Raw genomic sequence first — 13921 nt, 5'->3', positions numbered from 1 at the left:
TACGGACCAATCCTTCATTTGTTCCTAAGGTCTCTTCTCAGGCTAATATTAATCAATCCATTGAACTACCTGTCTTTTTCCTAAATTTTTTCTGACAAGGCAGAGTACAAATTTCACCAGCTTGACGTTCATAGACAACTGCGATTCTATCTTCATAGAACCAAGAGTTTCAGAATGTCAGATCAATTGCTTATTTCCTTTTCAGATTCAAGAAAGGGTTTACCAGTCTCAAAACCCACTTTATCACACTGGATTTCAAGCTGAATTTCATTCATTTATACGTCCAGTGGCAAAGATCTCCCTTTTAAGATGAAAGCCCACTCTACCAGATCTGTTTCTACATCGGTGGCTTTCCAAGCAAAATTCCCATGGATAACATTTGTGCAGCAGCAACATGGGCTACATCTCACACATTCATAACTCACTGTAAGTTGGACGTGGCTTCCAGGAACAAATCTTCCTTTGGTTCCACAGTACTCAGAAGTATTTTCCTGTGAGCCACCCAAGATAAAGGTGCTAGGGACGCTGTCCCAAGTGTAAGAATGAAGGCAAGATATGACTACAGAACATAAAGAAGTTATGTAGTCACCATAACGTTCCATGTTTGTAGTCCATCTTGCCCTTCGTTGTTACTATCCCACCCTCCTGCCCCCTCCTTTGAGGACCTGGGGGAATTGTAACAATTACTTTCTCTCTATGTTTGAGACCTTTCTCCATGGTTTGTTCTTTTTTCTGTATAGTTCTACTACTTGCAGCAAACAAGATCTTGGATATGTCAGCGGTGCATGATGGGATACCTCCTTGCCACGAGCCAACCAGAAGACTTTGAGCTAGAGAATTGCCGAGTTGGAGCTGAGGTTGGCTCCAAACCCAAGTGTAAGAATGAAGGGCGAGATGGACTACAAACATGGAACGGTGAGTACATAACTTCTTTTTTATGTAGTTTCTTTTATCCTGCTTATGCTTGGTTTTTTTTGAAAACAATAAAGTTCAATTGGGAAAAAAAATTATCAAGAATGTAGACCAGTAATACCTGTATATTCAGTACAAGCTAATCAACTAAATTAACAAGCAACATCAGCTTAATGATAGGAAAATGCCAAAGTATTTTATATGTCTAATGTGCTCTTGTAGGTTAAGTAACAGTGTTTGTCTGCTACACTCAAGGAGCACTCAGAATGCTCAAGTTCCAGAATATTGCCACAGCGTTCGCTCTAACACTGTATCTGTAAAGATTAAGCCTTCAAATTAGAGAACATAAGACTAGCCATTGTATAACTGCATGAGCTACACAAAAGGAGATTAGAAATATATATGAGGGATCAGAAGCGAAAATTAAAGTGGGTGGGTTCCTCTCTGATAATTTCTGCTTGAGCAGAGGAACCAGGAAGGCGTGTCTTCTTTCCCCTTCGTTATTTGCAGTATATTTAGAACCATTGGCAAAGAAAATAAGGGACTCAAAAATTCAAAGATATAATTGGTATGATAGTCAAGAAAAGCTGGCCGTATTTGCAGATTATATTATTTTATACCTTTTTTTTAAAACCAGAAAAGGACATTTCAGTGTTATGGAACATTTTGAGGAAGTTTCATATCTTTTCAGGATACAAAATTAATGAAGCTAAAACAATGATGATAGCAGTAAATTATGTAACCACACACAGATTTTTTTCAGTTATGTCCATATTTATGGTGACATGGTAAAATGAAGTACTTAGGAGTATGGATTAAAAAGGACTCTGGTGTGGCAGCTAAGGATACGTTGGAAGAGAATAAACAAAAGATAATACAAAAACTGAGAAATTGGAAGCTCTGTTATATAGATATGGATAGCAAGATACAAGCAGTTAAAATGTTTATAGTCCCTTTAGTTTTATACACAGGTTAGGCATATTTTTAGGAGAGTTGTAGATAGCAATTAGAAAAGAGTGGAAGGATTTTATCTGGAAGGGGAAGACTGCAAGAGTCAAGTGGGATAAGCCGATTCTTCCAATAAAACAAAGCAGTTTGGGACTACCCGATTTGAAGGGGTATTTCAGAGCTACATAGTTAAGGCTCCTATACATAGCACAAGCAGAAACCTATAATGCAAAGTGGAAAGGGATGATGTTGAAACAGGGGGAAGCTCAAGAAATAAGGAGAAACTGGGATTTTGGATGCAGATCCTAAAAGAGAATAACAATAACTATACAGAATATTATATTCAGAAAGTAGCAGAAAGTATTATAAGAACTAAGCAAACATGGGAATGGAGAAAGGAGATTCTGCTGATAGGGATGACTGTGATTAAGGATACAGAATATATGCAAGAGGGTGCTGGAATTTATTGCAGAAAAATGGCAAAAGAACAAAGGTATTGGGAGCAAATAATTAGAGAGGGAAAGGTAATAGAATGGGAAGAGGCCAAGAATTTATTTGGATTGCAAGCTAAAGATTACCTTCCCTATCGAGGATTGATATCAGAGTATAGGAAAAGAGAAAGAAATAGGGGGGGTCCTAAGCGAAAGACCAGCAATGGTAGAGTTTTTAGTAGAATCTAGAACAGAAGCTGCTCTTAAAAAATGAATAATCAGTAGAGCATATAAAATATTGCATGATAACTATAAGAATCAATAAGAGAATGTTAGAAAGGATTGGGAAGAGGGATTGGGTAAGCAACCCACAAAGAAGCAAATGGGGATATATGTATGTCTCCCAAATATGCCACAAAGTCTAGAAGATTTAAGTTCTTTGCTTGGAAGTGTCTACATAGGTATTTTTATAACTCAAGTAGACTCCAAAGAATTCTTCCTCAGGTAGACAGCAAATGTAGAGGTGTGATGGGGAAGAAAGAGGTAATTAGGAACATATTTTCTGGGAGTGTAATGAGTTGGCAGACTTTAAAGATTCCATGCAGACTACTGTTAAAGATACTGGGTAAGCAAATTGGTGTTAACTTAAGAAATGATTTTTGAGCTATTATACAAAATTGGCATTGCCTAGACATAGTAAGGGCTTGCTGAGTCTAATTATAGTGGCTGCCAAAAAAAAAAATACTAGAAAATGGAAATCAAAGTCTAAATCAACTGTACTAGAAGTAGTGCATATAGTAACAGAAATAAAACAACTGGAACTGAGATCTTTAGAAAAGGGTATGAGCAAATTACATAGAAAAATGGGAATTGTGTGCAGAGGAGGAATGACGTTTAAAAGAAGTCAGGATTTGAATGAGGTATGTAATGTTTGACTGACAATGACTGGACAGATTATAAGTGATGTATAATGTTTGCAACTAAAATTATGTGAATATGGTTTAGAACGTATAATATTTGCAATTAAAATTATGTCAGTATAGTTTGTCATTTATGTAAATGTATGATTGCCTGTGTTATATATGATAATTTAATAAAGGTGTTTCTTGTTTAAAAAAGTGTGTACTCACTGCTTGAAATGTGCTTATGATTCTGCTGATACCACTTCCAGGACTGCTGCCACTGGAACTTTTATGAGGTTTTCTTGGTTGTTTACTCAAAACCTTCCAGAAGAGAGGTTGGGATATTTGCCTTACAGACACAAGGTGCAAGGTTTGATTCTCACGTGTTAAATGGCTAGGCGTAAAATAGCCCACATGGGCAGTTAGCCTACTACTAATCTACGAACCTATAGAATATGTTAAAACTGAAATTTTGAATTCCTCTTGGATAGAGAGTTAGTTTTGGGGTCATCTACTGCACAGGCCCTTAAAAAGTGTGATGAGAGATGCAAACTGATTCAAGTAATCTCTCAAATTTTTATCTTTCTTTCAATCTTTTTTAAATAGCAAAATAAAAAAAGTACATCAAGCTGCTGGTAAGCAAATGTTTAAAAAGTAATGGCAAGGAAATTGAAAAAAGAAGGAACTCCTCATAACAAAGTACAGTCTAATAAGCCTTAATGACCATCTAAAAGACTTCCCTACCCTTCCCACATGGCAAGCCCTTAAACCTTCCAAAAGGTCTGAACCTCTATTTCTCTTTTTGGCAATAGATAACAGATACTTTCAGACAGATGGGTTCTGAAAGTAACTCATCAAGGTTACAGATGGCAGTGGGAGTCTTTCCTTCCTTTTTGAGAGACTCTCACTAATACAACAGTCCACCTTTTCCATCTTGGCATTCAGCATCTGCTTTCTCATGACAGAAGTTGTCCTTCCTTCTCAGTTGGAAGAAGGGTTTTATTCAAAAATGTTTCTGGTGCCAAATAAAGAAGATCATTTCTGGATCTTTCCTTTCTAAACCTCTTTGTGATAGTGCCCAAGTTCATGATGTTATCCTTTCACAATGTGTTACCCCTTAGTCCCCATTTGAGTTTTCTGGTGATCTTTGATTTAAAGGATACTTGTAGTACATGGATTGCCATGATTATGCTCCAAAATCAGAAAAAAAAGATAAACAAGATCCTTGTCACCATAATAAACAGAACATGCTGGAGGGATATATTCCTGTCCCAAAGACTTCCCATACTCTGGAACAGACTACCTGTCTATGTAAAATAGAGCTCCTCATTAGCACTCTTCAAGAAAAATCTTGATGATTGGATGGGTAGTAGGAAATTCACCCCGGGGATCACTTCTGTGGTTCTGCTTGACAGGGGCACAAGAAAATAATTTTCTTGGGTTGCGAAAGGCAGGGTACGTTTTTGGCTAGGCTTGTATAGGCCCTAGGGCCAATAGCCCTGTACCTACCTATGAACCTATGAACTGTAACAACGCTTACAGAGGTATGTACAGTCCAGTGTCACAGACAGGATGTTACATCACTCTTAACTGTCCATGAAGTACTTGGTTCATATTTTCATTCTTTCCATGGAGGTTTACAGACATCAGTCTGTAAGTAATTCAGTTAACTAAGAAGAGAATTTAAACAGCACTTGCTAAACACTTTACTAACTTTAAAAAACAGTAAAACATTGTGCTTTTTTTTGTAACCGGTAGTACATAGAGTAGATAAAATTCCATGATCTCCAAAGAACTCGATTTGCATTGTACTGTATTTATTTATTTGCTTTATTATTTATATATTTGCTTTATTGTTTCTGTCCTTTGTTGTCTGCACTGGTTGTTTCTCAGGACAGCTCAGTAGCTAGTTTCAGGTGGGGGGTTGTTGAGGCAGCCCATCTTAGGAGTTAGCTATTGTCTGAGGTGTATTTTCTGTGTTGCACTTCTAGTACAGACTTCATTTCTATGAATTTGTGCAGAGCTGATATAGCAGAACTAAGTTCTCCTGGCTGTGTTGGATTCTGTTACCATCTGATATACCAAACTGATAAGTACACTTTTTTGCAACTCGATTTGCACTGTACTGTATTTATATATTTGCTTTATTATTTATATATTTGCTTTACTGTTTCTGTCCTTTGTTGTCTGCACTGTTTGTTTTCCCATCCTCCCTCCTAAGTGTTGTTGTAATGTTAAACTTGGTGGCTTTGGAATTGTCCACCCCTGCTGTAAATCTGATTTTGGTCACTCCTCCCAGTCCAATCTCATTTGATCACTCAACGTAGTGCAGTGAGATCATTTGGTAGAACTGCCCCCCTTGCTTCTTTGACTTTGGACACTGCTCCCTGCATTATCTCATCAGCCGAGTATTCTGAGTAGATAGAGAGAGCATTTGGGAAGGCCATCTCTTTAGTTCCCTAATCTTGAACTGCCGTCTGTTTCTCCCTCTCCACTTAAAAAAATTACACTTTATTCAGCTGCTTTTACTGTAATTGTTTTATTTTTGCTGTGTGCTCTTAAGTGTTCATGTGCTTTTATCCTGCTGCATTTGTTACTGCTTGTTAGTAGCCTGATTAAATTTATACGTTATTCTAAGCATTTTAGCTTTGGTTTTAGCACTTGTGCTTCAGTACATTTACTTTACATGTAAGAAGGTTCTTGTGGTATACACTTTTGTGAACAAACCTTATCAAAACCCTCTCTCCATAAGTCTGCCCAAGCATTTAGAACACTATGTCTGGACATTTCCCATCAGTTTCTCCTGCCAGCCTGGTTGACATGGGCATACTGAGATAGTGTAGCAACTGCCTCATGTTTACTGACAACCCTCTTCTCCTAGAACATAAATCTTCCACCTGAGAGAAATGCATGTACGTCAGTAACCTGGAGTCTATGCTCTCGCGCCACAGTCAGTACTCCTGACAAAGAAGAGACTACCAGCACAAACACCACACCACTCACATCACATAGTCAAGCACAACACACACCCACACCTATGCAAAGGTCCTCAATAAAAGCTTACCTAAACAGCAGAGACCCCCAAAACACACTCACAAACATTCTGCGCACAACACCAAACACATCACACACAGCAGACAACACACCAGTGTCTCACAAACACAGCCCATAAGGCAAAACAATAAACTATTACAGCCCACACGAATTAACAATAAAACAAACACACTAGTCACTGGTGACTCAATTGTGAAACACACCGATGTCCCCCTCACCAGACTTGACAAGGAGAAAGTCACGGTCCGTTGTCTGTCTGGTGCCAGAAGCCACCACATCATGCATGCACTTAAGTCCCTCCACAACAAGTACAAGTACGACTCTGTCATTGTACATGTTGGTGTGAATGACTTGAGATGTACCTTCATGGACTATATGAAAAGAGACATGATTGAACTCTGAGCATGTGTTCCAGGCAGGCATGACCCTGGCCCTTAGCAACATCCTATCATTGCCGGGAATGCTACCTCAATACCAGCAAAATATAATTGACTTCAACAATTGGTTTAGTTTCAGGTGTCATTCTAAGGGGATCAAGTATCTGTCTTCCTGGGATGATATGGTCGACAGGCCTCAGTGCTTTGCCAGAGATGGCCTTCACCTGTCCCCACTGGGTTTCCAGATCCTGGCCAAGGCTCTCGCCTCCCCCCTTGTGCCTTTTTAGGCAATGTCCCAAAGACAAACCTTCCAACATAAAAGATCTCTCAAAAAGCAAATTGAAGTTCATGCTGCTTAACGCTAGAAGCCTTACTCTGAAAATGGAGTCATTGGAGGCCTTCCTTGCACTGGAAGATGCTGATGTCTTTGTGGTCATGGAAACTTGGTTCAGGCTGCAGAGATCACCCCTGCCTTTCAAGGCTATACCTCATTCCACACATTCCAACCCCAAAATGAGGTCGGGAAGACTAAGGGTGGTGGAGTCTCTGTCTTCATTAATGACAGGCACACGTGCAGACTGGTTTGCCAGCATGACACACTGGAACTACTCCAGGTACAACTGACAGTTGCCAAGACACCCATCCAAGTTATAGCTAGCTATAGACTCTCCTCCATGAATCAGGACACCCACTCCTCTTATCTGGATCTACTTGACTCCATCCAGGTACCTCCTAACACCCTGATCCTTGGTGACTTCAACTACCCCACCACAGACTGGGTGAACTATTCTTGCACTAATGCACTCTCTCACCAATTCCTTGACTTCATCAGTTCTAATGCACTAGACCAGCTCGTCTTATCCCCCAGAAGGAGAGATAACATTCTGGACTTGGTTCTCACCAACATGGATGACCTCTGCACCACTCCAATAGTATGTTCTTCCCTGGTGAGATCAGATCATTGGACTGTCTCATTCGAAGTTTCTGTCCCACCCAACTCCCCCAGTTGTAATCAAGCTAAAAAACTTTTCAAAAGCTGACTACAACCTCCTAAGGGAGGGTATCTATAGCTTTACAACTATGCTGAACAGTACGCCAATGCAGTATACAAGCACCTCTTCAACTGCATGTACTTAGCCATACCCAACAGAACTAAAACCTGCTCCTCAAGGAAACACAAACGTGTTTGGTGGACATTCTCTGTCAACAGGCTTTACAGCAAGAGGAAGAAATTGTTGCCCAAGGGTAAAAAGGAACAAATTCCAAATTGGAAAATCTCCCTCCTTAGCCTCAACAAGCAAATTAGATCACTAGTGAAAACCTCCAAGGCCAATTATGAATCAAAACTAGCCTCCATAACAAAGGGAAACCATAAAGTCTTCAGTTACATCAGGAATCTCCATGGCAAAGCCTAGATGTGTTCCAAATTAGTACTTAACAGTATTACTTACACTGATCCTGTTGACTTAGCCAACCTGCTAACAGATAGGTTCAGCGCAAACTTCACCCCTGTCCCCACAAAGGCCCATTCGTCATCCTCAATACTTGTCACGCACCTCAAATCTCCATAGATCAAGTGTTACAGGCCCATCCAGGGCAAAGAGCCCAGATTCCATGGGACCTGATAGTATTCCAGGATGTATTCTGCACCATCTCCAGCAAGAACTGGCTTCGCCACTGAGCACCCTATTCAACCACAGCCTAAGTACAGGCTTCATCCCAGCAGAGTGGAGAACTGCTATTGTCATCCCCTTGCACAAAGGTGGTGCCACTACTGACCCTGGAAACTATCACCACATTAGCTTGACAAATCTGATCTGTAAAGCCATGGAGCGTATTATTATGGATCTCATAAACAAGAACATAGGCAATCTCCAAGCACTTGACTTGATCCCACCCAGTTCGGATTCGTCAAGGACAGATCTTGCCTGTTGAACCTGGTTGACGTATTTGAAACTGTCACCAAGGCCCTGAATGAGGGAAAGTCAGTTCATACAACTTATCTTGACTTGGCCAAGGCCTTTGACACAATCCCCTACTTGGGCATCATCGAAAAGCTAACACAACTTGGTGTAAATCCCTGTCTCATCAGGTGGGTGGCCAAATGGCTCACCGACAGGACCTTCAAAGTCAAAATAGGCACCTCCACCTCTGATAGCAGACCTGTCACTAGTGGAGTTCCCCAGGGATCTGTCCTGGGGCACCTACTGTTTGGCATCTATTTCTCAGAGGTCCAGGCAGAGACAAAAGGCCTGTGGTTGACCAAGTTTGTGGATGACTGTAAGTTGGGTGCTGCCATTGACTCCCCAAATGATGTTAACATACTGCAAGAGGGTCTCACAACAACTAATGACTGGTGCCAAAGTCATGGCCTCAAGCTAAATGCAAAAAAAACTGCATCATCATCATACCATTCAGCAAAAACACGACCCCTGCTGATTGCCACATCAATGGCAGCCCCCTAAGCACACAATCTGTGGTGAGAAACCTGGGCACTCAGGTTGATAAAAACCCCACATTCGACCATCATGTAGCAGTAGTGGTCAGAAATGTCTTTTACTTGGTTCATCTCATAAGTAAAGTGATTGCATCCAGAAAAAAAGGTTATTACCTCTCTATACTCCTCCCTCATTAGACCAGTAATTGAGTATAACACCCCATTTGGGATATACCTCTCCAAACATCTGCACCAACTGGAAAGGCCACTGAAATACTTCACAAAGAGAATCCATGGCCTCCAACACCTGTCCTGTTCAGACAGGCTCAAATCACTATTGCACTACTCGGTATCGTACAGATTGCTCAGGGGTGATCTGTGTCTCGCCTACAAGGCAATCTCAGATCCTGCCTTACTAGAAATGCTCCATATCCATAAGTCTAACTGCTCACACACTACCCACTCAAAAGGCCTGAATCTAATATGCAACATCAACAAAACCTGCTGGAGAGACAGGCTTGTCTCCCAGAGGCTGCCCTGTCTCTGAAATAGATGTCCCATACATGTCAAACAGAGCACCTTGCTGACCCTCTTCAAGCACAACCTTGATGAGCAGATAGGAAACCACAAATTTGTCCCAGAGGTTCCACCTGTGTCCCTCATTGACAGGAGCAACAGGTGCTGACCGAGGTTTCTTTTTGGGGATTAACTCTTGGCTAGGATTGTAAGGACCCAATGGCCATTAGCCTAGTAACCTCCTATGAGTCTCACTGATCATAACCAATTATTATGTGTTCTAGACATGGATACCAAGATTCACCTCTTAAGCTTTGCTTTCATGGTGAATTTTTGGCATCTGTGTCTCAAACACATAATAATATGGTTACGATCTGAGACCTGATCAAACCCCTCTTTATCCAGTGTTGTTTATTTTCATCCAATTCAACATATCTCGGAAATGAATCAGAAGCTTTCACAGTTCCAGGGCTCTGACTCTTCCCCTACCCATAATTCTTTGTACTGTACTCCAGTACCCCCAGATCTTGTTTGCCATCTGAAGTTTCCAGATGTATTTTTGAGGGCTCATATCTGAGTTTTTCAAAAACAGTTGGGTTTTTAATATAGCTGGATAGGCTTATAGTTATCATTATAGTTGTATAGTTAAATAGCCAAATATTTTACTCCTCTTTTACTGGATGAGTTGACTGTAGATTAATATTTTTTTCCCTTTTGAATAGTGTTAGCTGTAACATACATCATTTATTGCAGTTTATAGAGTTAAGAAAGTTTGTAATACTGTTGTTTTGGTAATACATAGTGATATATTTATATAGTTTTATTTTTGGCTAGTATTTGCTATCCTGCAGGTGTCTTCATGGCTGAATTGCAAGCATTTAAGAAGTGTAAGAGTGTGGGCACAAATTGCCCCCTCAGGATCCTAACACTTTACGTGTGTATTGCATAGGTGCTGCCCATTTGGCTCCACAGTGCACTTCATGTGCTTCCTTTAATACCAGAAGTTTGCAAGCTCATTGAGACAAAATGGTGGTGAAAGGCCTTCTCCCTCCACAGACAAGGACTATGCCTTCTGGGCCCCTCCTCATCCTTGTCCCCTACTAAGAAGCAAGACAGAGCTCGATCCTCAGATAAGGCTTCTGATAAGGAGAAAGAAAAGAGTAAATCCAAGGAAAAAGACAAAGACAAATCTCTATCTATTCCAAAAAGGTCTTTGTATCTTTTAGTTCCATTTGGGCCCACACTTAAGTTAGCTAGGAGTTTGACAGCCCCCCGATCCTGGCCATCCTCCCTTTGGCCCCGGTTTTCACTGGAACTGGTGAGCCCCAGACTACATTCTCCAATCTTACAAGAGAAAAGATATTTAAGACCTTCCTCGGTGGCTTTGTCCATCAGATCATCTTGGAGCTTGACAGAGTATGATGTCAACAAGATGATGAGGAAGTTTTTGAGGATGCAGATTCAACTTGGGGTTTTGTCGGAACTGTCCCCAGGGAACCTATCAATCTTTGTTAGTTCTGTCCCCCACTCATTTCACCTGTTGATGTCCATTCCCTGACTCTGGCAGTTGTAGATCCAACCCATTCTGATATGCCTCTTTTGGCACCGGCAGTCCCTTCGACTTCAGTGCTGACAGTCCCTATATCCCTCTTAACTCTGATGCCCTTGGATCAGGAAGGGACTTAGAGACACAGTGTTTGTGCAGATCTCTGGGGGGGAGTTCAAAACTGAGATTTTTGGAGCCATCTCTTCTTTTAGGAGCCTTGGCAATAGACAGCTTGGGTCTGAGGACTTCCTCAGGGCCAGGGATGCCAGGAGTCAGGCTTCTCTTGTTTCCTTGAATCCAGAGGATCCTCGGCTCCAGTGGCAGCTTCAGCTTTCAAGGTAGTTGGAAAGGTTTTGGGCTTACCCAAACAGAAGGCACGTTCTTAGAGCGCGGTTCCATCCAACCCCAGCCGAATCCTGCAACTCCATTTTCAACTCATCCTGCCAGACAGGGGCAGACTGCAGCACAGGCTTTTGGAACCACTTGGTATGTCAGCTCCCAGTCCAATTCTGAACATTCTTTATCCCCAACAGAATTGGTTTACAAGAAATGGACATAGACCCCTCCTGCGAATCAGTCACAGAAGATACAGATTTAGATGAGGGTGAGGTTTCACCCAAGTCTCCCTCAGAGGACGTCACCTCTGGTGAAATTCTTGAACTTATGAAACAGAGAGGGAGTTGGTCTGCTGAAGATCCTGCTGCTGATGAATCTGTATTTCTATAAGCCTTTGGTCACAGTTCAACGTCATCATGGGTTGTGCCACCTGTTGATCCGTTGGTTGATCATATGGCGCAATGGGCTTGGAAGGACCCTGACATGGTAGAGCCCATCCCAAAGAAACTAGACAGAATATTACAAGCCCCCAAGGGCAAAAAGCATTGGGGTAAAGGTCCTCTGATGGATGCCATGGTTGTAGCAGCATGCATAAAGAAGGAATAACCTCTCTTCATCCCCCAAACAGGTAGTTTAGCGCATTGGACAGGTTTCTAAAATGGATATACTGATCAGTGACCTTTGCACTCAGGTCACAGAACTATTTTCCTCATGTTATCAGGTTTCAGAGGAACTTAACCAAAGAGATTTCCAAGTCTCCTTCTTGAGTTATGCCAGTACTTGTACAAAAGACTGTGGACTCAGCTCTCAGTCTATTTAGAATGTAGCCATACATCTTATTTCTAATGCAGCTGATTGCTCAGCCAGAGTGGTAGGCACATGTCTTACAGTTAGACAATATGCCTGGATGCATCTTTGTGATTTTGCAGAAGGCTTTTAAGACATCCTTCATCAGTTCCCCTTATGATGGTTCCACACTTTTTGGACCCAAAGTTAAAGGTAAGTTGACCAGGGGTGAACAGGATTCTAAGACTCTCTTTGCAGTAGGCATTAGTTTTTCTGCCCCTCAGAGGTCCTACTTACTCAATGCAGAGGTGGAGGTAATGCTACAGATGTTGCCCAAGAGGCAGTGGTGGACCGCACAATCAGGGCTTCCACAGTCCCTTTCCCAAGAGGACCTATCAGTGTCCATGAAGGTGTCCCTGACAGCTGCACTCTGGAGGCAGATGGGGCTGATTATCACTGCACCCCCAAGCCTGGCTAAAATTAACAAGTGGGTGCAAAATATAATATCCTGAGGCTATTCCATTCCCTTTTCTTATCCTCTAGTAAAGAAAACAGTGATTCCCACTGTTCCATCCAGTCAATGGGAACAAGCAGCAATAGAGATTTTCAAGCTGCTGGAAAAAAGTCATCCAAGTGGTCCATAAATACCAATTAAGATCTGGAGTCTACTCAAGGTTTTTTTTAGTTCCAAAGAAAATGGGTGACCTGAGACCAGTTTTGGATCTCAGTCATCTCAGCCAGTTTTTGAAACAGACAAAGTTCTGGATGGTCACAGTTCAGTCCATTTTGCCTCATTTGAGGAAGGTTGATTGGATGTGCTCACTAGATCTCCAGGATGTTTGCTGTTATGTGAAGATAGAGAAGTAATCCAGGAGATTTCCCCATTTTCGACTGGGAGCCAATCATTCTCAGTTCAGAACTCTGCTGTTCGGTCTCAAAACAGCCCCCTGGGTGTTAACCAAGATAATGGCAGTGGTAGCGGTGTTCTTGTGCATGCTTGGTATCCAGGTTTTTCTTTAGTTAGTCAATTAGCTCTAAACTGCTACATCAAGGCACCTTCTGGTACATCACCTGGTCCTTCTACTCCAATGCTTACTGGACCTATGCTTACTGGATCTAGGCATATCAGTGAATTTTCACAAGTCATTTACTTACAACACAATGGATAGAGTTTATCAGATGCCACCTCAGTGCTACTCTACAGTCAGCCTCCCATAACATGGAGTTTGTTCTCTACATCATACATACACCTTACAGATGTTACATCACTCCCACCCTCCAGTACGATTGATTCTACAACTGTTAGGCCTCATGGGTTCATCCATACTAATGGTTTCCATGGCTCATTACCATGTGCAAATTCCTCAGTGAACACTTGCATTTCAGTGGTACCAGAAAATTCATCCCTTGCATGCCAGGATTCGTCTTACAAGAATTTGCAGACAGCACATTGCCTGGTAGATTTCTGCACCTTCAATCATACAAGGGTGACCCTTTCTTTCATAAACACCAACAACAATACTGACCACCGAGACCTCCCTTCTATGGTGGGGAGGGGCATTTTAAAAGGAGAATGGTCCAAAGTATATGATCAAACAGAAAGGCCAATCTTCACATCAATATCTTCGAGATGAAAGCAGTCTTCCACTCATTGCAGGCTTTTCAGGATGCCCTCC

At 41.6% G+C, this 13921-nt stretch overlaps 1 protein-coding gene across 2 annotated transcripts in view; it reads left to right on the top strand.

Annotated features, from left to right (window-relative positions):
• Positions 1–13921, top strand: part of LOC122787701 (outer dynein arm-docking complex subunit 4-like) — a 1060374-nt gene that overhangs the window by 325482 nt on the left and 720971 nt on the right. The gene's annotated exons all lie outside the window — the stretch shown is intronic.

Source organism: Protopterus annectens, chromosome 13.part0, assembly GCF_019279795.1.
Source record: "Protopterus annectens isolate FY-2018-M chromosome 13.part0, PAN1.0, whole genome shotgun sequence".
Classification (NCBI taxonomy): Eukaryota; Metazoa; Chordata; order Ceratodontiformes; family Protopteridae; genus Protopterus; species Protopterus annectens.
This window is presented reverse-complemented; position numbering and strand designations above follow the sequence as displayed.